This window comes from Leptosomus discolor, unplaced genomic scaffold (assembly GCF_034619465.1).
Source record: "Leptosomus discolor isolate bLepDis1 unplaced genomic scaffold, bLepDis1.hap2 HAP2_SCAFFOLD_92, whole genome shotgun sequence".
NCBI classification, from domain to species: Eukaryota; Metazoa; Chordata; class Aves; order Leptosomiformes; family Leptosomidae; genus Leptosomus; species Leptosomus discolor.
The window spans coordinates 330,373-354,147 of NW_028237850.1; the positions used below are offsets into that span (position 1 = coordinate 330,373).

The window sequence follows — 23,775 nt, forward strand, 5'->3', positions numbered from 1 at the left end:
CTTGTTCGAGCGAAATACGAATTGGTACCCGATGAGCCTGATTTAGCAGAAACCCTTGTCTTGAGTGCTCAAGAGCTACAAAGGTTCAATGAACAAAATAATGGACAAAAGAAAAAGGGGGGATTGTAATAAGTAACATGTTGTGCTTTGTTCATTAAACCTGTATGGGAGGGTATAGATGAAAGATTTATGTGCTCACAAGAAGGCTTGATAGCTCAACTGAAGGACATTCGGCAAAGTAAACAAGACCCGTGGCTGAAGGGGTTGAATAATCACATTCTTGCATAAGTTCACCCACAGGGCAACGAGGAAGACCCTCAGCCTTCATCCTTACGACCACCAGGAGGTAGAAAAAGACCCCCTAGCAACAGAAGGAGTATGCGCAGAGTATCGCCCTGATTGCGACATCACCCTGATTGTGACGTCGCGAATACAGAAAATGAGACTGTATATAATGTGCTTACACGAGGCGGGAAGTTGCGAGCCGTTGGCGGAGTGCAGACTCCCCGGCCGCCCAGCGCTGCCTTTGCTCTTGTTCGCTTGCTAATATAATAAAATTCACATTGGATTTTGACACTTTAAATTGTCTGTGTCTCTACCTATCACACCGGCACACAGTAAAACGCAGCGGGCAGACACAAACCCTCCCCAAACGCACCCCCGTTTCCCCGCAGGGCCGACCCTTCCCCGCAGCAGGCGCTCGCCCGCCCCGCACCCCCCGCCGCCCCAGGGCCGCTCCGCCCCTCCCGCCCCGCCACCGGCACGGCCGGACCCGCTGCTCCCGCCCCGCAAACCCCCTCCCCGGCCACACGCCCCCGAGCAATCGCTTCTCTTTTCCGCCGAGTCCCTTGCGACCCCCCGCCTGCCCCAGCCCCGGCTCCCCTCCCCAGCCGCTGCCCGGCCCCGTGGCTCCCCTCGGTCTCTCCTCACCGCCGCCCCCGCCCTTTCTTTTTTTTTTCCCTTTTTGCCCCTTCCCTCCCAGCCGGCCCCAGAGCACCACCGCCGGGGAAGAGGCTGGAGCACGGACCTACCGACGCTGCCGGGGCCGGGCCGGGCCGCGCCTCCCCTCAGCGTGGAGGACGGACGGACGGACGGACGGCAGCCTCGTGGCAGCAGCCTGGAGGACCGCTGCGCGCCAGAACAGCCTCCCCGACCAGCCACCAATCACCGAGCGCCTCTCCGGCCCGCCTTCCCATGGCAGCCAATCACGACGAGGCGGGGGCGGGGGCTGCCGCGGCCCTCACGGGCAGCCTCTGCCGCCATGTTGGCGCCCTGAGGCGGGGCTGGGCTGCGGCGGGCGGCGAGACGCCGCCAGACCCGATCGCTCCCTGCCGGGCGGGAGAGTGGAGGTCCGGGTTTGAGCACAGCAGGGGGATATAGATATAGATATCTATAATAGAGCCCTGCATGGGCTGTCATGGGAAGGGCCGTACAGTGTCTTATTGTGTTCTTATTTTGCTGTTAAAGTTCTAGGAAAAGAAAACTGGATATGCCATCCTCGTGTTACACGAGTGGTCAATCGCCAGCCAGCTGATAGGTGACAGACTCCTGAAAATCACTTTGTGCTCTGCTTTGAGACTGTTCATTTCTTAACATTTTCAATGGAAAAAGAATCACCCTTGTTGCCAGTCTGCAGTGGTTAAGAAACACTCCTCTACACACAGTGAGATCAGTAGAGACGTCCTTTATTAACGATGCGCACCGGGGACATGGGATCCTTCCCAAAGATGTCTGCCTGCACGTTGCAATCAACAAATATTTATACATTAAATTCATACAGATTCAGTCTATACAATGCATATTCAATTTCATCCTCTCGATGATTGGTTCTTCTATGCAAATTAGCACGCAGCCTCTGTCGTGGTCTTCTATTGTTCCCTTGTGAGTAGGGGGTATAATTTGGGTAGGTGGTCCGTGAGTCAGAGGTCTCAACCACTCCTCGAATTGGCTGTGTTTGGTCAAGGAACATGTCCTTGGCTCGTAGGCTCTTGGCTCGTACCTCCTTTGGTCACGATTCAAAGATTATACACAGCGGGAACCATCATAAATCCTGTCTAGCAGACATCTTGGACTGCAACACATTATCCTTGTTTCTAACCACTAACAGATCATTGGTTAATGAATACCTCAGGTCTGGGACTTTACAGGAGTATCCTAGCAGCATTGGCAGTACAGACAATTTGATCATTTATTCCATTTGAGACTTATTTTCCCAAAATAATCATTAGTCTCTCCTACTAATATCCACTAATTAGAATTCTTGATATTCAAATCAAAATGGGAAAAGTAAGGGAACTTCTAAGCAGTATCCTAAAATCCTAAATCTGGTGATTTCTGCAACACCCTGTTCTGTGCAATGTTTGAAACACCCCCGTTTCCAGCACCGGCCTCCCCCAGTGGTTGCACTGCTGTTGCCCTGAGGAAGCGCAGTGCGGGTGGGCCAGGGCTGTGACATTCGGTATGAGCAGTGGGACGACCCCCTGCAGGCAACTGCTCCCGGGCAGAGTCAGCAGCAGGCTCTGGCACCCCTTCCTCCAGAACATGTCCTGGATATCGGGATGAGAAATGCAGGGCTGCATCAGCGCTGTGCAGGCGGGGCTCCCACAAAACACCTCTGTGCGGTGGGTGCTCCACTGTGGGTTGGTTTGTTTCTGTGGGGAGCTGCCCCTGTGTCTTAACTCTGAAAGGAAACCCGGGTTGTCCTGGGTTGTTTGCCTTGTTGTATTTTCCAGAATTGAAGGTGCGGGCAGTTGAATTTGAGACACACGTAAAACCCACCAAAGAACATGTTCTGAAGGCAAAGTGGAATTAACCTCTGCAGTGCACTGCTGTGCGATATTCTTGGGGCTCTGTTTTGTTTAATAGATGCTTTGAGCTATCAAAGTCAGGCTGGGGAAACAGGTTTTAAACTGATGAAAATTTTGAGACCAAAATCTTTGTGAATAATCTGGATAGGTACTGCCTGGCAGGTGTCATACCCATGTTTCTGAAGACGTACTTTTCACTTGCTCTTAGTAATAGCTCCTTAAAATGTTTGCTAAACTGCCAAAACTCCCAGCGGTTAGAAAAGGACGAGCTGCCTTCTGATTGAGCCGGATCTTTCCGTTGAAACCTGTCCCTGTTCCATCTCCGTCATTTCTTTGGGTGTCAGAGCTTCAAGCTTGTGATTTCTGTTGTAGGATGAAAGAGGGGCGTCTCAAGGAGTCAGTTTGTGAACAAAACAGACAAACAGCTGGTGCTGGGCACTCTTGTTCTAGTGTCTTGTTAGAAGGCTTGGAGGGGAGGTGACCATTTCATTACTGTGCTGTCACTCTTGTTTGTGTTTCAGGCCTGTTTGGGGACAGACTTCTGCAGTACCCGTCTGGAACTGGGAGTGAGTCGTTGGGGGTAGGGGAGTGTTACTGCCTTTGTTCTGAACATGTTTGTGTTGCTGCTGTGTTTTCTGTTTTCAGTCGTGATGAGGTGGATGTGTTTGGGGTGTCCCTGCACCTCCTTCCTCCTCCGGGAGCTGCAGTGTTCATTGGAACATGTTGGAGTAGACAGGAGGTTTCTCAGCCTGCGCCTGCAAGCTTGTGTCCCTTTCCCGCTGCCGTGTGTCAGGGCTCTTGTGGATGTCTCTATTGTACTAGTGTGGTATTGTGGCAATTGAAGGCACGGGCTCAGGCTGAGGTGAAAGCTCACACGGAGACACCTTTGTTCAGCAGGCACACTTATTTATACCCAGCTGAGATACTGTATTTAGCAACAACCTACTTATACCCAGCGGAGATACTTTATTTAGTAACAAACTTATTTAGACCCTCTTGCGAGCCCTGGTAACTGTTAACGTTCCCACGGCTTCCCGCCAACCAAAGCAACCGTGCCTGGCTGGCTTCCAAAGGTCGCCTCTGACTTACTCCTACATAGTATTTCCCTTCCATTTACGGCTCAGCCCCTTTCGGTCTCCCCACAGAGAACACTGCCCACATTATCAGGGAAAAAACAGGCACGATGAAGACTCCACAACCAGTCCCAGTGCTCGGTCACCCTCACAGTACAAAAGTGTTTCCTGATGTTCAGAGGGAACCTCCTGTGTTTCGGCGTGTGCCCGTTCCTGCACACGTACACACATACCCTTATGTACGTCTCTTCCCTCCAGATCATGTGAAAGAAGTGTGCAAAACTGCCCTCAGGCGTGTTGCTCAGGCTGCTGCGGGGTGGCCGGCCTGTCTGTGCTGGCAGCGGAAGGGCCCCCTCACAGTTTTAGGGCACCCTCTGGGGTTAATCAGACACGTGCCGTGTGCTGGTGCAAACACCCAGTAGAGCTGTCGCGTGCTGGCTTCAGAATGTCTCTCTTTCCTTATTTTCATTTAATAAAAACCAAACCAAAACAGGACTTGCTTATCAATGCTCATGAAAGGGACTTAGCCCTGCGTTCCCTACGAGCTGCTGTTCAGGGGTGCCAGGACCTGCCCACCCGCCCCACCAAGCCCCTCCCAGCTGTGAGTGAGCGCAGGTCTCACTGCTGCAAGCTGGGGTGCCCCTGGGGTAACAAGGCGCAGGCACAGGGAGGGCAGAGCTCGCTTGCCCGGAGGAGAAGCGCAGGAACAAGGGGAAGAAAGCGAGTGCCTTCCGCTGTGTGAGAGAGTGACATTTCCCAGCACCCACTGCACTGGAGAGCTGGAGCAGACACTGGCAGCAGCACTGAGCTTGTAGGTACTGCGGGAGTTTAAAAGACAAGTCAGCTTCAAAGTGCCCGTGAGGTGGAAGAACGGGGTGAGATGAGCTGTGCTGTTGCTGTGTTTCCTCCCACATTTCTGAGTAGCTCGGAGCATGAACCTGTCCCCCAGTCTCCCCTGTCCTGGCCTCATAAATGTAGAGGAGCAGTTGGCAGAGCAGACTTTGGGGTCTGCTGATGCTGCTGCCTCCTGACTGTGAGAGGGAGAGAAAATGGGATTCTGAGGGAAGAAGAATCGCCTAAGGCGAACTGCAGAGGAAGTCAAGCAACAAGTAAGCTGATACCCAGACGCTTAAAGCTGGCCACCTGCTGTATTTCACCATGGCAGGGATTCCAACAGCACAACCTTTTCCCTTGGATTGAAGATTCTTTTTTTCTTAGATGTCCGAAAGAAGGTAATCTACAGCTGTTTGATGGATTTCCACTGACAGCTGAGGATTTAAAAGACTCCACCCTCTAAACTACATGTGACAGAACACTGAACCAATAAACTGCTGCTTAAAAGTAGAAATGGGAAAAAAATAGGAAAAGCTCTGATAGGTTGACACCCACTGAAAAACAAATTTATTTCAGGAAAACTGTAAACAATATATACATAACAAGCTTAAAGGGGTTTCTCCTCTTGCTTACAGGAATGTACGTTCTTTTTGCTGATGTGCCAACACTCCCAACAGTTTTGACGTTACCCGCAATCGGTGCCCCTGGTGATATCACCATCCTTGGCCATGACTCTCCCAGAGCCGTACGTACTTTCCTGCTGTCTCTCCAGGTACAGTCGTGACAGCACCCTCTGGGTGCTCCTGTCTCTTGAACTGTGATGTGTGTACTTCTCTCTGGCCATTACTGAGCTCCATAGTTTTGTTTCCATCTCTGCATTAAAGAAATGTGTAGAAGTATTTAAAAAAAAAAATAAATTAAGGACTATATATAGGCTTCAGCTTAATCTCAGAAAAAACATTCAATATGCAAGCCTAAATGAAGGAAGAACTTAAAAATACGATGTTTGTGTAAAGCCTGTTAAGTGTCATCCCAGCTGGCTGGTACTCAAAAACCTGTTTCTGCAAAACTGACCTGACTTCTTTATACTTGAGAGCCTCTACCACACCTCTTCTGCACTAAGTCTATTGCTGCAGCAGGCCAAGCAGAGTGTAAACTGTGATGCTTTGAGCGCTCTCAGTTATCAGCTGTCCGTCAGACCTGCCTGCCGCACCACCTTGGTTCTCCCATGTTCTCCAGAACTATGCACAAGCAAGAAAAATCCCTCAGATTAGGGTAGGAGGAAATACACACGGCTATTCAGCCTTTATGTCTCCTCCAAGCTATCAAAAAACATCAAAATCCAACTTTCCAGCAGTACATCCATGTTTACAGTGCAGTATGTTCCAGTGTGAACTTCTCGAGCTGGCTCTGTCACCACACCCTGCCTCTGTCAGTGAGCCCAAACTGCTCCTCTCCCAGCAGCAGCCTCGGGCACCTGAAGAGGTAAAGCCGCTGGATATGAAGAGCAGCGCTGTCTGGAAAGACACTTTCTTCTTGCCCATCCCTAAATAATTCTTCATAGTTTGATCAGGGAAGGTAATTTCTTTCTTGCCATCAGGAAATGCTTCTCTGAAGTGTCTTTGGGGACAATATGCTGATTTATGCAGGTGTGTATCTGGGCAGCAATTCTGAGGAGTGGCCGGGTTGGCTGATTTCTTTCCCATTCGTCCATTTGGAAACTGCAAGACCTCTAAGCCGTCAGAGTATGTCTGAGCTTCAGCATAATAATAACTCTGCAGAAACCAGTTCAGATTTGACATAACTGGTGAGAAATTTTATATGCGTGTGTCCACGTCTGCCTAAATACCGATAGAAAAATGCAGAAGACGGAGGGTATCGCCGCTGTTGGATCAGGCGTAACTGCTTCACACCCCACTGAAGAAGGTCGTAGTTACGGTCTGCCCCTCAGGACCCGCTTTTTTCCATGTCCCACTGGGGAAAAACAGGGGCTGAGCGGCATTTTTCCCAACCTTTTCAACTGAACGAGTACATTACGGAGAGGTCAGCATTGAGCCATCGCACTCACCTGCTCTTTCCTCTTTCACAGCTCTGCCCTGTGGAGTTTCAGAGGGCCAAGCTCTCATTTCTGGCCGTGTCTCCTCGCTGTCTGCATATGCAGGTCCAGGTGGTCGTGACCCATGAGCTTCATTAGGAGAGGTGTCCTGAAGTGACACCGGGCATGGAGCATAACCTCAAATCAAGCTTTGTCTTTACACACGATTTCTTTCCTAGGCTGACAGGTATTTTAGGAAACCAGGAGCATCAGGGGAGGAAGATAAGGCTGGGAAGGCATAAACACAATCCGGGTTTTATGCAACTCCAGTGTAATTGAAGTGGTGAGACAGACGGAGACCCAGCAATAACGGGGGGTCTGTGGTCAGCTGTAGTCCGGACCGAGGCGGAATTCAGTGGTGTGTTGTAGCACGGTGCTCCGCTGCCTTGAGTCGTCCACATCAAGGTGTGAAGCAACTGATGAAGGCTCCTAAAGCCTGAACGCTGCCTGCAGCAAGGAACCGCAGAATTAATTCAGCTGTTCACAAGGTGCTTGTGCCTGGACAGTGACCGTCCCAGCCGAGCGCTCGCTGAGTTAAGCAATAAACTCACTTCTGTGTCTCTGTCCCCTCCTGTCCCTCTGTGTCCCACGTGTGTCACTCCCCATGTCCCCAACCAGCTTTTGATTGCAGGGCTCTGTGTGTGTGTATGTCTGGGCCCCCCCTCATTCTGTATTGGAATGGTTGGTGGCCACCTGATACCCTGGATAACGGGGAAAAATGCCCACGGCTCGGGACTGTTCATTCTGACACCATTTTGCCGCTCCTGTTGTTTTGTAAGCGGGAGAAGCAGCGGGATGAGGTGCCCTGGGTGCAGCTGGTTTCACGTGACGAAATATTGATGCGATCCAGCAGAGACGGGAGTCAGTGTGGAGAGATTCAAATGGCTCTTCCTGAGGTGAGCTCTGGAGTGCAGCAAGGATTGCCGTGCTTCTGCTCTGCTGTGTGCAGGGCTGTGGCGTTAAAAGCTTCAGAATGAGGAGGAGGAAGATGGGGAAAGGCTATGGGTGCTAAAAGGCAGGCTTGGAGCTTAAAAAGGAGGATGTGGGCCCTACAAATGGGGCTTTCCAGCCTAAAAATGGGTCTTTGGGTGCTGAAATTGAGGCGTTGGACATGAAGAAAATGAGGCTTTGAGCCCTAAGGGAGAAGCTTGTACACTAAAAGGAGGGTTTGGACCGTAAAAATGCGTCTTTCAGAACTCAAACTGAGACTTTGAGCCCTAAAAGAGGGATTTGGACCCTCCAAATGCGGGTTTGGACTCACAATGCAGCTTGGGCCCTAAAAATGCCTGGCAGGATCCTAAAAACGAGGCTCTGGAGCCTGAAAGTGAGATTTTGCAAGTCAAGCTGACCGTTTGGACCCTAAAAATGAGGCTTTGGACATGAAGAAAATGAAGCTTTGTTCTCTAAGGGAGGAGTTTGTACCCTAAAAGGAGGGTCTGGAGCATAAAAATGAGGCTTTTGGGACAAAAAATGGCACTCCGAGCAGGGCGGGAGCAGGGCAGGGACAAAACTCAGTGCCTCAAGTGGGGCAGGAGCAAAGCTAGCCACCCTGATTTGGGCAGGGGCATAAAGAGCCACCGGAGCAGGGCTGGAGTAAATCCAGGCAGCCTGTGTGGAGAAGGGGCAAAAGGAGCCTCCCCAAGCAAGGGAGGGGAAGAACCGAGGGGGACACGATGAGCAAAAGGCGCCCGAGCAAGGCTGTGGCCAAACGGGATGCCCCAGCGGGGGATAAAAAGAAGAAAGTCTCCCCGGGTGGAGCAGGGGCAGAACGAACTGCCCTGAGCTGAGCAGGAGGAAAACCAACTGCCCCGAGTGGACACTGGGAAAACTGGATGACCTGAGTTTGGGGCAGGGGCCAAACCGGCCAGTTCAAGTGGGGCAGGAATAGCAACCAGCTGCCTCGTCGGGGCAGGAGCAAGACTCACTGCCCGCGGAGCAGGAACAAGGGGTTGGAGCAGACGTCCCGAGTGGGGACAGCCCAAAGCTACGCAGGCCAGGCCGGGCAGGAACAAAACTGCCTCCAGGCACCGCGAGCGGGGATCTGGCTCGACAGAGAAGAAAACATCAAAGGAAAAACCCATGGAGACCACCAAAGAACCAGAGCCTCCCACTTTCCTTAGTATTGCAGCCAGCAGGGAAGTACCACGTGAGACTTCTGGTAGCGTGGAAGTAGAAGCCCTGACCCCAACGGAGGAGGCAGCACCCCAAAGCCTTCCAGGTCAGGGCAAACCAGAGGGCAGTGACTGTGGCTGCAGGAAATCAGCGAGATCTGCAAAGGTGCTCTTGGTAAAAGCCTGGTGTCAGAGGGCCTGCTGACATGCCTGCACGCTGGTGTGGACAGAGGTGGGTGGCTTTGGTGGTTCGTTTACAGCCTGAACTGCAAAAGCCTGGCTGGAGTGGGTGGAAAAGCCAAAGTCCGTGTTTAAGGTGGAGTTTGAGGACTGTGTGATGGGAATGCTGGGCCTGGTCACCTGAGATGCTGGGGGCAGGTGGAGGTGATGGATTCCACGGTCCAGGGCAGGTCTTCTGGAGTCCTGCTGTCTGTGTTCCTACTTACTTCAGAAACTTAACGTCTCCCCTTTTGTCCCTCACGGTCTGAGAGGCGGCTTTTTGACTGAAGGCTCTGTTGGTTCCTTTGTCAGCCAGCTGACAGAGGGATGCAGGAGCTCTGTCATCTGTAACCCTGAACAATTCGCTTGTTGCTATGGAAACAGCTCTTGTGGTTGTGAGCGGAGTTCACAGTCCTGTGAGAGGCAGATGGGTGCGCTTTGGTGGTGAGCTTTGCTGCAGGTGGTGAGCGAGAACCCTTTACCTCGTGGAAGTATAAATTTGAGATAATTTCTGGAAGATTTCAGTGAGACGTCTTGAAATGTATTTTTCTGATTAGTAGAGCTATAGGTGTAACTAGAACAGTCAGAAAAGAAAAAGATATTTCTGACTTAGGGAAATTGATTAGTGTAAATCTCCTCATCTCTTTCTCTTCTTTTCTACCTCAAGAGATCCTGACTTTAGAGGTAGTATAAAGACCGTGGGCGAGGAGGAGCTAGTGGCCAGTATCATCATTATCCAGGTTAAAATAAACAAATAAATAATCTGCAACACTTTCAGGAATGTCAGGCATCACGAGTTGCAGTACTGAAGGGGTACACAAGTTCCTTCTGAGCCCACTTTGTTTGGGTGCCTTTTCTAAAGATGAGAAAAAATTTTCTGCCTTCATCCCAGGAAAAAGAAGCTCAGGAAAAGGCAAGTCCTCAAATCAAAAAAAAGTGGCCTTTTTCCCAAAGTGGACCAAGTGGGAACAAAAACTGGAAAAAAGCCATTTGGTTTCGGTCGAGTTGCAGATTAACACTGTCAGAAGCTTTAGTTAGGTCAGTGTGGTAACTGAAGCGTGAGCTCTCTTCATTGCAGCCCAGTGAACTGCATCCAACACTCAAATAATCACAGTTAGTCAGAATTCCTGAAAATTACCGACCCCACTGGGCTGAGCCATGTTCTGGGTACCTGTTGCTTGTGTACCAAAGTAGTTCCTTTGGGATCTTTCCTGGGTTACACTACCATAAACAGATTTAAATGACATTATTTACTCCCTTTAAAAAAAGGTGCAATATTTACCCACTCAAGAGGTGGTGAAGAGGGTTACTTATAGTTTGAGAGCACTTTGCAAGCAGCATTTAACGTTCTGTGTAGGTGTTCAGTCATCCTAAACAGAATTAGACTAGAAAGAATGATCTCTCTGCCCGCTTGGAGAGATTGCATATGGAGGAAGAGTAAACAATTTTCTAATATTGACAAATAATTGTGATAAACATATGATTTTTCCATTGTAGAGACAAGATGTTAAACTGTTCGCATTCACTGTGAAGAAATTCAATGTATTGGAAGAATAATTAATGATTACAAATGCATTAAAACTTAGCAAGGCTCCACAGAATTACTTTTCCATTATCTAACTTCCTCGGGATGTTAAGTGAATAAAAGCAGAGACATGTTTTTGTTTGTTGGTTTTGGGGTGTTGTTCCCCGCCCTCCCCCCCACTAGGGCTGTACGCTTTAGTGTGATATATTTTGGAGTAAATGGTGCCAGAACAAATACAAAGCTAATTCCCACCCCAAAGCATCAGGTTTTAGAATATCCCCAGAAGATTGAATCATTTGACATTTTTCTTCTGCTTTGAATTGTTGTTGTTTTCTTTCTGGTGTAAGGACTTTTCTGTGAGGTTTATTTACTGGGTTTATTGTCCTTTTTTGTTTGTTCCCCTCGCAGAACAGACACATTTCCTGGATGAATCTGTGCAGCGAACAGAGCTGAAGTCACCAGTCTGACATTGATTTTCCCCCCTAATTTTAATGTGTGCAGCTGATGTAATCCATGTGTACTGACTGAGGAAGGCAGAGGCTGCAGTGTACGTTCTCCTCACAAAGCTGGATTTAACATATACTAGTTTGGTGCTTAGAGTGTGTTTGCGCTGCTTCTTTCCCAGACTCATCCCAGAAGGGTTTGGGCTGGAAGGGGCCTCCAAGGCCACCCAGTGCCACCACCCGCTGCCCTGGGCAGGGACACCTCCCACCAGCCCAGTCGCTCCCAGCCCCGTCCAGCCTGGCCTGGAGCCCTGCCAGGCAGGGGCAGCCCCAGCCGCTCCGGGCAGCCTGTGCCAGCGCCTCGCCGCCCTCCCGGGAAGAGTTTCCTCCCCGTATCTCACGGGAGGGAAGCGCCCCGCAGCCCCCGGCCCCGCCGCTGTCCCGCAGGGCAAACGCCCCCGCAGCGGCCCCGGCCCCGCGCCCGGCGCCCCGCTCCGGTCGGAGCCGTTTCTGCCCGCGCTGCCGGTGCCGCCGGGAGCGCGGCCGCGCGGTTCCCTCGGCTCGGGGCCGGCGCCGTCGGGCCCCGGGGGGCCGCGGGAAGGGGCTGCCAGGCCGGGCGGCGGTGCCGCCGCGGGGGAACCCCCAGAGCGCCCGGCCCGCCCCCGGCCCGCCCGTGCCTTGGCCGAGCTGGGCTCTGCCCACGGGGCGGGGGGAGAGAGCCCGGGAAGGGGCAGTGTCCTCCTTCCCTCTCACGCCGCTTTCGCCGCTCCTGCTCCTTCCCCCGGCCCCTCCTTGCCCTCCTCCGGAGCGGCAGGACCCGGGCGACAAGGCCAGAGCCCCTTCCCGGAGGGGCCCGGATAGCGGGCACAGCGGAGCGGAGCGGGGAGGTCGGGGCGAGGGGGCGGGGAGCCGCGGGGCCGCCGGCTGCGGCGCGGGGTAGAGGGGAGAGGGGCCCGACTGCTCCCCCCTCCCGCGGGGAAACCAGTGCCGGGGACACGGGGCGAGGAGGGGAGGGGGGGAGCGCCGCTCTCCCGGGCTCCGCGGCGGCAGTGGCCCCCGCGAAAATCAAGTCCCGGAGCTGTCTCGGGATCGGGCGTGCAGCAGCCCACCCACCCTCCGCGGCCCGGCCCGGCCCCCGGCCGTTGCCCCTCCAGGCGTTTCCCGGGCCGGCCCGGGGTAATCTACGGCGGGGCCGGGAAGAGGGGACGAGCGGGCGGGGAAGCGCCGCTGCCGCTAAAGCTCATCACAGCGGAGCGCCGGGTCGGCACGACAGCGCCGGCGAAGCGCTGCCAGCGGGAGGGGAGAGCTTCGGCCGGCAAGTCGCGGCCGGACGGGATCGGGCCCCTCGCCGGTCCCGGGAACGCCAGCGGCCGCCCGGCAGCAGTCGCCTCTCCCTCGGGGGCACCCGCGCCCATCCCCGCCGTACCCCCTGCAGAGCTCCACCTTTTACGGCGGCGCCGGGGGGGGCAAAGAAAAGAGGGGGCTGCAGGGGCGAGAGCCCCCCCGCCCCGGGCACGGCGGGACCGGGGCACGGCGGGAGCATCCCCGGCACCGGGCAGCCCTGGCGGCGGGTGTCCGTCCGCCCCGCAAACGCCCGGGGAGGGCAGGGTGGGCAGCAGCGAGCCCCGCCGGCGCTGCCCCGGGATGGGGAGGCGGGGACGGGCGGGTCTTCCCACGGGAGCTCGGCCGCCGCCGGCCCCGCCGCTCCCCTCCCTCCCCCCGAGCGGCGGGGACAGCCCGGCCGCCCGCCCAGCGCTCGGCTCTCCCGGGGGGCTCCGGGCCGCCCCTGGCAGCGGGGCCGGAGGAGCAGCGGGGCCCCGGGCGGGCTCAGGGAGAGCATCGCTCCGCTCCGCACCCGGCCCCCGGCTCGGCCCCGAGGAGCGGCGCCGAGCGCGGCTTCCCCCGCCTCGGCCGGAGGACTCGGGTCTCACCGCGCCTCGGAAGGGGCGGCGGGATCCGCCGCCGGAGCCCGCGCGCGGTGCCGGCCTTGCCCGGGACAGCGAGCCGGGAACGGCCGTGGGAGCCGGGTCCCGCCACCGGCAGCCAGAGGAGCCGCGGGGGAGAGCGGGAGGCCGGGCCGGGAGGGCGCGGGCTGCGCAGGGGGAGAGAGCGCAGCGGCTGCCGCCCGCCGGGGCTCCTGCCGGCCCGCCGGGAAAGGAGCCCCGGAGCCCGGACAGCGCGCTGGGTGCGCCTGACGTCACCCCGCCGGGCTGTTCGCCCTTTTTTCCCCTCAATCTGGCCAAGCTCAGCAGCAGCTCGTACACAGGAGTTACCCTTTTCCTCCAGCTGTCGAACAGTCGAATACTGTTTTGTTGTTACCTTTGACATTGAACTACGAATTCCCGTGGATCAACAGCCAGAAAGTCAGAAGAATTGGTGATTCGGGACTTCAGTACCCCTGGGGAAAAAAAAAGGAAAAGGCCGATGGTTCAGCCCGGATCTTCCCTGTCTGATTCGTTACTATTATTCTATCTGGTGATGTGGATGGACGGGGAGACTCACTCTGAGCCCAGACGAGCCGGTTTATAAACACCACCGCCTGAAGGGCTCCGTTTATACTTTGTCAAAACGACAAAACGGTGGAGACGCGCGGGGACAGCGCGATGGCGGGAGCGCAGGAAAGGTCCTGTAAGAGCACGACCGGCTTGTTAATCGATTAATGTTTATTGAGTGTAAATATTTGGTAAAGTTTTTAGGAAAACAGGCGATTCTAAATGATTAGACCAGTCAGCAGGGCTTTTGAATAACGCATCCCATTAAATACATCTAAATATCTCTGTAGCGATTGCTTTATTCGCAGGGCATCCCCCCGCATCTTTCTCTCCCGTTCATTTGTTCTTCCGCCGCCGGCAGCTGGTTTCTTCTTGGCGCGTTCGCCTGAATATCAGGATCCCCAAATACGTGTTTCTCCCTGTACGTATAAACCGAACGTTTACAGAAAATGCTCTTTCAGCCTTGACATCGGGAGCGGTAATCACTTGGAAATTTCGAGTCGGAAGCAAAACTATGAAACTAAGGGGAAACCGAACTGAGCGCGTATACATTTTGCTGGTTGGTGACTTCTGGTTTGTAGACAGCATTTAATTTAGACAGATTTGATTAGAGACGTATTTTCCCCAATAAAAGCCTTTTCTTTCTGTTTCAAATTACAAATACTTTTCTCCTCCCTCCCTCCCTCCCTTCCCCCCGCCCCCGCGCCCCAGTGCATGATTTTCACGTTTCCTTATTTCCACCTGAAAAAAGGCGATTATTTCCCATCGCTTTCCGCCATCCATCCTCAATCTCGCTACAAAAAGAACGGATATTATTATCACTAATGACGCACCCGAAAGGCGCCTGCGGGGCGCGGGGTGCCGGGGAGCCCGCTCCGCTCCGTCCCCGGCCGCGCTCCCGCTCGGGGGGGGCCGAGGGACGGCCGAGCTCAGGGGACACGCCGAGGGGGCAGGGCCGAGGGCTCGCACCCCGAGGCGCGAATCCTTTTAACGGCAACGACTGACGTGAATCAGCGAGAGACCGGGCCTTCTCCTCGCCCGGCTCCGACCTGGCAGCTCGGCATCGCTCGCCGCCCCAATCCTCTCCCGGTCCCTGCGCCCAGCGGAGACCAGCCGGGAGCCGGGACCCCCGCAGCGCCCGGGGGACAGAGCCGCGTCCCAGCGCCCGCCCCGGCGGCAGCGCTCAGCCCCGGCCCCGCCGTCACCGCCGCGCCCCTCCCCCGGGACGGCGCGGCTCGGCAGTGACCGACTCCGGGCGGAGCGGCTGCCACCTCCCCCCAAACCGCGCTCGGCCCCTCACAGACACCCCGCTCTCTGCCCGCAAACCGCCCGCGCCAGCGCGCCCCGCGGAGGCGTGCGGAGAGCGGAGCGCTCACGGCAGCCGCTCCCGCCGGCCCCTCCCGCGGACGCGGGGCTCGGGGGGTCCCGCTGCCGTCCCCGCCTCCCGCTCCCCGCCGCTCCCGGGGCCGGTCCGCCCGCGGCAGAGGCGAGCCCGGCCGGCGGCTGAGGGCGCCGGGCGAGTCCCCGCCGGCTGCGGCTCCGCTGGGAGCGCGGGGGCGGGCGGGGCAGGGCGGGAGGGAGGAGACCGGCAGGGTGAGGGTTGGGCTGCGGGGGCTGGAGCTTTCCACAGCCACGACCCCCTGTCACTCCTCCGGCCGTTCGGCACCCGAGGCCCGTGCTCAGCCTCCGGCCCGGCAAGTCTCCCCCCAGGGAGCGGGGACGGTCCCGCAGCTCCACCGCGGCGGGCGGCAGAAACCAGCGCCCCGCGCTCGGCACGGAGCCGCCGTCCTGCCCGGCACCGGAGCGCCCCGGGGCAGCACAGACAGCTACCGCGGCCCTCGCTCCGCACCCTGGAACGCAACAGCTCCGCTATTTCAGTCAGAACTGCTGACAGTGAGGGAGAGTTCAAATCCCTGACAGACAGAGGTGCCTCTCTCAAATCGTCCTTCGCCGGCACAGCCCGGCTCACGCATGGGCAGACCAGGCGCCAGCAGGGGCTCCCCGGGGGCCCGCTCTGTCCCGGGAACCGCGCTGCGCACCCCTCTCGCTCAGACGGACACGACCAGCGGCAGCACGCGGGGGCCGGGGCGTCTCTGCGCGTTCGCCGCGGGGAAAGGAGGTTCGTCAGCGCCTGGGCTCTGCCCCAGCCGATGCTGAACCAGACCCGACGGGACCTCCTGGGCTGCAGCATCTCCCCCCGCAGCGAGGAGCAGGCGAGGCGCAGCGGCTCCCGGCCGGGCTCTCACGCAGAGGGTCGCGGCGAGCGGCTGCAGCCTCCCCCTGCCCCGCGGGGAGGAACCTGCCCAACTTTCGCAGTGTCGCAGCCCCGGGCTTCTCCCAAAGCGCCCCCACCTTCCTTCTGCCCTCGCAGTCATAACCCCTCCGTTACCCTTCCCCGCACTTTGAACAGCAAAACCCACAGCCCGCGCCTCTTCCACACCTAAGCCCCGCTCCCGCTCGGCCGACGGCTCCTCCTGCCCCGCGGGCACCAGCCCGCACCCCGGGCAGCGGAGTCCGGCACCGCCCGCCCGCCGGGAGCCCCGCGACGCCGCCGGGGCCGGGGCCGCCGCTCCCCAGCAGCCCCCAGCGAGCAGCCGGTGGCTCCGCCGCTCTCCGCCGCCCAGACCGGCTGCCAGCCCAGCCCCGGGCCGGCCCCGCTCTCCCCAGCGGCGGCCCCCGCCGCGGCAGCGCCGCCCCGCCCCCGCCGGCCCTCCTCCAGAGCCATCAGCACCGCTGGCACCGCCCGTGACGTCAGCTGTAAATTCCAGACCCGACTGCCGAGCTGCAGGCATTCCAGTCACAGCCTTGTCAGGCTCATAAGCCTTCACGGGCTGTTTCACCGCCGTCCTCGGCTCCAAGATCCCTCCCAGCACTCCCGCCAGCACACCCTTTCTTCTTGAAGGCTGCCACAAAGGGAACCAAGGGAAAAATCACGTTCAAAAGCCCAACCTAAAGAGTGAGCAGTAAAAGCAAACCCCAGAACTGTTAAGATAATCGCTGTTCAGAGGACAAATTAGTTTGCAAGGTGCCTCAGGCACCAACGGTTTGGCTCTTCCCACAACTACCACAAGCAACCCCGAATGCAGGCAAAGCTCTCAAGGGCAGGGTAAACAGCTTGTTGTTCTTTGTTCTCCTCAGCCCCACTCACCCACTGGTTAGATACCCTTGTTAACTGAAACGGGAGTTCAAGACTTACCTGTTCATTCTCAAAATGTTAAATGCTAAAGGAACACTGTTTAAAAATTCTGCAAATATTCTTTACTTGAAGTTTGTGGTTTACGTTAAATAGGTGTATGCTGGTGATTGGCTAATTATTTGAAAGAGTTCCAGGCCATATTTATTACTTCTTTACCAAGCAGCCAGCAGACACCTCATATAAAATGAGAACAACAGAAAGCAGGTCAGGGAGTTTCATCTCCTGAACCACGACACTTTGTCTAGGAAAACATCCTGCTCTACAGGCAGACGAAGAATGAAGTGTTACACACAGATAATTACTGTTTGATCCCCAAACTGCACAAGTAAAACACAGTTGAATTATTGATGAAATGAGCCTTCAGGGTACATGAAAGCATAAAGTGTAAATATTTCCTGAACTGCCAGAAGTTCAGCCATCTGACAAATACCAAAAAACATGGGGAAATGGGAGACTGAACCTCCCCCCCTTCTGTCTGCTCGTAATGCAGCAAAATAGAAACTACAAGATCAAGTTGATGTTCAGCTGCTCGGCCAACAGGAAGGGAAAGTGCCTGTCACAGAGCCCTGATAGCGTTGTGACAGGTAGAGACACGGACAATTTAAAGTGTCAAAATCCAATGCGAATTTTATTATATTAGCAAGCGAACAAGAGCAAAGGCAGCGCTGGGCGGCCGGGGAGTCTGCGCTCCGCCAACGGCTCGCGCCTTCCCGCCTCGTGTAAGCACATTATATACAGTCTCATTTCCTGCATTCGTGATGTCGCAATCAGGTCGATACTCTGCGCATGTTCCTTCTGTTGCTGGGGGGTCTTTCTCTGCCTCCTGGTGGTCGTAAGGATGAAGGCTGAAGGTCTTCCTCGTTGCCCTGTGGGTGGACTTATGCAAGAATGGGACTACTCAACCCCCTCAGCTGCGGGTCCTGTTGACTTATGCAAGAATGTCCTTTGGTTGGGCTATCAAGCCTTGCGGGCACAGAAATCTTCCATCCATACCTTCCCATACAGGTTTAATGAACAAAGCACAATATGTTACTTATTACAATCCCCCCTTTTTCTTTTGTCCATTATTTTGTTCATTGAACCGTTGTAGCTCTTGAGCACTCAAGACAAGGGTTTCTGCTAAATCGGGCTCATCGGGTACCAATTTGTACTTCGCTCGAACAAGCATCAGGTGAGCGGCTTCTAAACGGTTCTTAACTATCGTGATAACTTTATTAAAAATACAAGGTCCGAATGCAAGCGCTAAAGTGAGCGGTATTAATGGTCCCGCCAATGTTGACAATAAAGTAGTAAGCCAAGGAGAATGGTTAAATCATGATTCAGGGTTCGGCCCATTTACACGCTTGGCCTTAGATGTAATTCCCACAGCCTCGTAAAAGGGCGGTCTAATGCCATAACACAGCCAACAGGAGCTGGTCATTTGTGGGTTAGTTTTATTCAATATTTGGTAGCTCGCTTGCATCACTTTCCATAAGGTATTCCCTCCTAAATCTTCTTCCGGGATAGTTATACTAGAGTGAGTATTCTTACTAGTAAACTGGGTATCATTGCTAATTTCAGTATCATTTGTAGGTCCCAGAGTTTGTTCGTGTGCGAGTATGGAATTTGGTCCAATTGGTTCAGGATCATTTGGAATGGCCTCCTTTTTATCAGTCCCCCTCTATCCGTTCCTGACTCCCAATAACGAATTCCCCAAGTCTTTCCGGTTACCCACCCCGAGTCGTTGGGCTGCGTGATATTTATAAAGATAACATGGGGACTCCAATCGGAAACTTACAATTTCCTCCGGATGCGGAGGGAGATCCCCGGTAAACAGGGTTGTATCGGTACCAGTTGGCACAATGTGGGGGTGAAACTGGGAGACCCAGGAGCAGTTACTGTTTGCACTATGGCTTGATCTTCCCATCTGGATAATGTCCATTTAAAAGGTTGGTGTGCATATGGCTCACAGACAGGGATGCATAATACTACCCAGATTGCCCCTATAAATACGTATCGGGAAAAGTGGTGGTTTTTGTAATATACCAATTGCTTATTCCTACCCCAATTTGATACCCGTACCCGATTTTTGTCGTTTGCACTCCAGGGCTTCGCCTTTTCGCTACCATCCTTGAGGCAGGATCTCAAGCACTGCTTTGCAGTCCCAGTCGTTGGGTTTGTTCCTCCACAGTTTTTTTACTCCTCTGCCTCGCTCGTCGACTCGGTTGCTTCGAGCCACGAGGGGTACCGTCTTCTCGGCAGCAGGGGTATTCTTCAGGAGGGCTAGTGCTTACTTTAGCAGCTTGCCTCAGGATGTACGAATTCCAGTTGGTATCTTTAACTTGGGGTGCGTTGCACTTCACCCCTTTCAGGAACTTCCGGCACTGCCCTCTTACTATTTCAACGACAAAAGGAATCGGTTCGTTCGAATGGTAACAATAATTTTCGGGCCGGATTCCCTTAGCAAATATCTCCCACCATTCCCTTGATTCGGGAATAATCTCTCCCTGTGATTCTTTTAATTTCAGTGCCAATTCTGTAAATTCTCTTTCTCACTCCCAGCAGATTTGGCAGACGCCCCTTGGGGTCTTCCGTTTTGGCAATGGGCCCACCACCGTTTCCAACACACCTTACACTCAAAGCACACGAATGGGTAACAGTTAATATACCACACTTGATTTCAGCATCTACATGCCCATCTTCAGTCAGAATTGGATTCTCACTATATTCAATTTTAAAGGTGTTCATTCAGGTCCTTTGAAATTTTATTTTTAGGTCCCCGGGTACAGTGGTCACTTGCCACTGTTGATTCTTTACGGGTCCTTTGATTCGGCTGGCGTGAGTCCACCCTCTTTCAGCTGTTCGTATGGAGGTTTCTGTAGTAAGTAAAACAGGATATCCCACTATGGGGTTAGTAAGGTCTCTTTACTTTTAGGTCCCAGCTGGCTGAGTATTTGCCACAACTGGGAACCTTGCAAGTGTTCTTTTGTTAATTTCCCGTAGGTCATGGACTAATCTATAGGACCCATCAGTTTTCTTTACGGGTAAGATGGGTGTATTGAAGGGAGACATGCATGGTTCCAGTAGCCTTGGTTTAATTAATCTTTCAATCTCTGGTTTCAACCCCATCCTGCCTTCTTGTGAGACTGGGTATTGTTTTATTTTTATTGGAATTTCCGGATCCTTGATAGTTACAGTGAAGGGTGGGATATTTAATTTGCCCACTGTGTCCGGAGTGTACCAAACCTCGGGGTTAATTTTTACTTCATCCTCACTTCTAAGGGGACATAATTTTACTTGTAACTCATTATTTTTAACTTCCAAATTAATGTCCAGTGTGATGATTATATTTTGTCCCAGTAGGTTATAATCTGCTTCTGGGACCAACAATAGGGATCCCACCCCAAATTCAGATTCCATTTCAAAAAGAATGTCTTTTATTACTGGAACCCCGAAAGGCTCTCCTTTTGCTCCAATTACTTGCATTGTCTCCGGGGACAAGTGACATCCCCGGGGTAACTCTTGTACTGTGGACCTCTCGGCCCCGGAGTCCACAAGGAACTCGATTTCCTGTTGCTGGGGACCTATTTTAATTTTTATCAAGGGCTCGGTTTTATGTCTAGCCCCCAGCAAATAGAGCCCCTGACACCCCTAATCCTCCTTGAATATTTTCTCATCTTGCAGCCGCTTTCTGCATTCCCTTCTCATATGACCCTTCTTCCCACAATAATAACACTCCACAATAACTCCACAATAATAACTTTCTCCTTGTTCCTTCCACCCCAGGTCTTGGGTCCGTCTTGTAATCCCACCCCCACGCTGTCCTTCCCGAGCCATTGCTACCATCAACCTTGCCTGCTTCTTAAACCTCTCGTCTTCCCTTCTGACAAACACCTTCTGTGCCTCCCTCAATAACTCATCCAAACCTCTGTTCTGCCAATCATCTATCTTCTCAGTTTTTCTTTTAATATCTTCCCATGCGTTTGCTACAAATTGCATTTTCAGCAGGGCCTGCCCCTCCTGAGTGTCTACATTCAGACTGGAATACATTTGGAGACTCTTTCGTAGTCTCTCTAACCATTTAGTGGGCGACTCATCTGCTTCTTGATATTCCTTGAAAGCTTTATTAATTCTTCCTCTCTATTCTTCCTCCCTCGGTAGCCACCCCCCTTTTCTTTTAAAGGGTATAAATTTACCCTAGTGTCGGCCACCATCCACAGACCGGCATATTCACTTTCTTCCAAATTAAATAGTTCCTTTGAGTTAACATAAATGTTTAGCGCCTGACATATCCAATCCTCAAATGATCCAAAACCAGGCCAATACAGATGGTCTCCTCGAATCTGTTTTCCGCCCCAGACCTCTATGCAATAATGGATCATTTTTACCTTATCCTTTCCCTGCCTAGAGGGAAGTTATCCCAGTGTTTCAACATCAGCCCTAGGGGACTATCGGGCGGTATTTGGGGCAATTTCACATGGGGCCCCTCTCCCATGGGCTCAAAGGGCTTGCTTTTCCTTTGTCCCATCTTCTGAGGCACTCACACACACACCCCAACCGCTCCCCTCGTTTGGGGCTCGCTCCCTCGCGGGCTACGAGAAACGCACTACTAGAGGGTCCGCACTCACTTCGCCCTGGCAGGACGTCTCATACACCGTGCCCCAGGATACCCAACCCAAACCGAACGGATTCCCGGCCTATACCCACGCGTCCTGCGTCTTCGTTCGGAGCTTCGTGCACAAAGATTACAGGGTTACCGGTTCTCCTTTGCTCAGTGTTCAATTTAGGTTCGTCGGTCGAGACAGAAGCGACCTGAGGGCTGCAGGGGCCGCCGGCTGGCGGGGCGCCTCCCCAATGCAGCTGCAGGCCACAATCTAGTCGCGATCCGAGTCACGGCACCAAATTGTGATAGGTAGAGACACGGACAATTTAAAGTGTCAAAATCCAATGCGAATTTTATTATATTAGCAAGCGAACAAGAGCAAAGGCAGCGCTGGGCGGCCGGGGAGTCTGCGCTCCGCCAACGGCTCGCGCCTTCCCGCCTCGTGTAAGCACATTATATACAGTCTCATTTCCTGCATTCGCGATGTCGCAATCAGGGCGATACTCTGCGCATGTTCCTTCTGTTGCTGGGGGGTCTTTCTCTGCCTCCTGGTGGTCGTAAGGATGAAGGCTGAAGGTCTCCCTCGTTGCCCTGTGGGTGAACTTATGCAAGAATGTGATTACTCAACCCCCTCAGCTGCGGGTCTTGTTTACTTTGCCGAATGTCCTTTGGTTGGGCTATCAAGCCTTGCGGGCACATAAATCTTCCCTCCATACCTTCCCATACAGGTTTAATGAACAAAGCACAATATGTTACTTATTACACCGACCATCCACCTTCATGTCTCTGCTGATAACAGCAAAGGAAGAGGTAGATACTGGGGCAATTTGAGAGAGGACCCCCTCCCCAAAAGGAAGGCAATCCTAAATACACCCCAAGCTTTAGGGAGCCAGCCCAGAACAGCAGAAAATAAAGTTAAAATGAACTCTTTCGCATTCCGCCAGCCCCCAGCCGGCAGCACACCGAGCGCCTCGGGGCTCCGGAGGGAAGGGAAGACAAAGAGCGGGATAAAAGAAAATGGATGCATCCCCGGGGTGCTGGGCAGCGTCCCGGGTGCCTCGTCCCCGCAGCTCCCCCCGCCCGGACTCCAGCCCTCGGCGCCGTTACCTGCTGCCCCGCACCGGGGCTGGCGCCGCCAGGGCGGCCGGGACGCCGCGGGCCCCCCCCGGGCCCGGCGGGCTGAGGTAGTGCGGGCCGAGCGCCCCCCCCACAGCCCCCCCCCATCTCCACGAGCCGAGGTGGTGCGGCCCGCGTTCCCCCCCCCTCCACGGGCTGAGGTGGTGCGGCCCGGAGCGCTCACGTGACCGGGTGTTGCTGCGTCGCCTGGCAACGGGAACACGGGAACATGGCGCAGACGGCGGCGGGTGAGTGCGGGGCTGGGCCGCGGCCGGGCCTTGAACCGCCCGGCCCTCGGCCGCCCGGCCTCCCCGGCCCCGCGGGTGCCCGTGCCCAGCCCCGCGGCGGCCTGCAGCTGGCGGGCCCCGGGGAGCCGGGCTGGTTCTCACTCTTCCCTCCGCTCTGGTTGCAGGCACAGGCCATCCCCAGCCCAGCAATATGGAGGAGGCCGCCGGTGGCGCAGCAGAGGGCTCTGGGGTGGAATCCGGCTCCGCTGCGCGGGATATCGTCCGAGTTCCGTCGCCTCTTGCTATGGAGGTGATTTCCTTCAGAACGTTCGCGGGGCAGCATGATGTTCCTACGCTCTCCTTGCAGAGTGATGGCTTCGTGGAAGCAGTTTCGATAGGGAGAAGTAAAACAAGGGAGCGGTTGTTGAAGTCTTGCCCTGCCTATTAAAAAAAACAAGTTAAATGTAGTTGTAGTTCTGTGTGTCAGCAGCGTCCTGAAGCATGTGCTTCTCACTCAGCTCCCAGATGGCTGTAGGCATGTTAAACGGGAGCTTGCCCCCATCTCACAGACACACGTACGAGGGCTGTGTTCAAGGTTGGTGGTGCTAAGTTTTTTTTGTCTGTTGGTACTGCACGATACTTGAATTTGGCAAATGATGGTACGGGATAAAACAGTGTCTCTTTAAAAAGAAGATAATAGTTTGGCTACGTGTAGCACCAGCTGGAGGACTAAAATCCCTAAGGGCATTTTTTTAAAAAATAGACGTGAGCCAGAGACACATCTGAAATTAAAAGTGGTGTGTAGAATTTTTGTCAGGATCTTTACCGTCTTCATGCTGCCTGGGTGACTGTTTTTGTGAACGAGATTAAACTTCAAAATTAAACTCCCATGACAAAAAGCAGTTGTTACAGCACTGTAGCATGAGCATTAAACCAAATGCACAACCTGCTGTAACGCTGCTATTCTGCTTTTTGCCTGTGTGTGTGCTAGGCAGTAGAGGTGGAGAATGGGAGCGACAGTGAAGAAGAAGGGTCCGTTCCTCTGCAGGACCAAA

At 54.3% G+C, this 23,775-nt stretch overlaps 1 protein-coding gene across 1 annotated transcript in view; it reads right to left on the reverse strand.

The window, feature by feature from the left end:
* LOC147412607 (serine/threonine-protein kinase PAK 3-like) overlaps positions 1–23,775 on the reverse strand; it is a gene marked incomplete at its 5' end in the record, with an annotated part of 290,193 nt that overhangs the window by 184,331 nt on the left and 82,087 nt on the right. The window lies entirely within an intron of this gene.